General features: G+C 57.6%; 1 protein-coding gene across 1 annotated transcript in view; it reads right to left on the reverse strand.

The window, feature by feature from the left end:
• LOC103895475 (zinc finger protein 850) overlaps positions 1 to 649 on the reverse strand; it is a gene marked incomplete at both ends in the record, with an annotated part of 29788 nt that overhangs the window by 25554 nt on the left and 3585 nt on the right. The gene's annotated exons all lie outside the window — the stretch shown is intronic.

Consider the following 649-nt stretch of genomic DNA (forward strand, 5'->3'; position numbering starts at 1 on the left):
GGGGTTCAGCACATCTCAAAGGGGTTCAGGATGTCTCCTAAGGGATTCAGCACGTCTCGAAGGGGTTCAGGATGTCTCCAACGGGGTTCAGCATGTCTTGAAAGAGCTCAGCATGTCTTGAAGGGGTTCGGCACATCTCCAAGGGGTTCAGCACATCTCGAAGGGGTTCAGGACGCCCCAGAGCTCAGCATGTCTTGAAGGGGTTCGGCACATCTCCAAGGGGTTCAGCACATCTCGAAGGGGTTCAGGACGCCCCCAAAGGGGTTCAGCCCGTCTCCAAGGGGTTCAGCACATCTTGAAGGGGTTCAGGATGTCTCCTAACGGGGTTCAGGATGTCTCCCAACGGGGTTCAGCACATCTCAAAGGGGTTCAGCCCGTCTCCAAGGGGTTCAGCACATCTTGAAGGGGTTCAGGATGTCTCCTAACGGGGTTCAGTTGGGACCTTCTGCGTCCTCAGCATGTCTTGAATGGGTTCAGCGCGTCTCCAAGAGGTTCAGCATGTCTTTAAGGGGTTCAGCACAAGCTCGGCATATCTCCGGAGGGGTTCAGCACATCTCAGAGGGTCTTGGCCACTTCCCGGGCAGCTCCCTGGGGAGACGCAAGCAGCGCCGGCACCTTGGAGGACTCACCGGGGAGGCAGAGCAGACCC

This window comes from Aptenodytes forsteri, unplaced genomic scaffold, assembly GCF_000699145.1.
Source record: "Aptenodytes forsteri isolate BGI_AS27 unplaced genomic scaffold, ASM69914v1 Scaffold337, whole genome shotgun sequence".
Taxonomy (NCBI): domain Eukaryota; kingdom Metazoa; phylum Chordata; class Aves; order Sphenisciformes; family Spheniscidae; genus Aptenodytes; species Aptenodytes forsteri.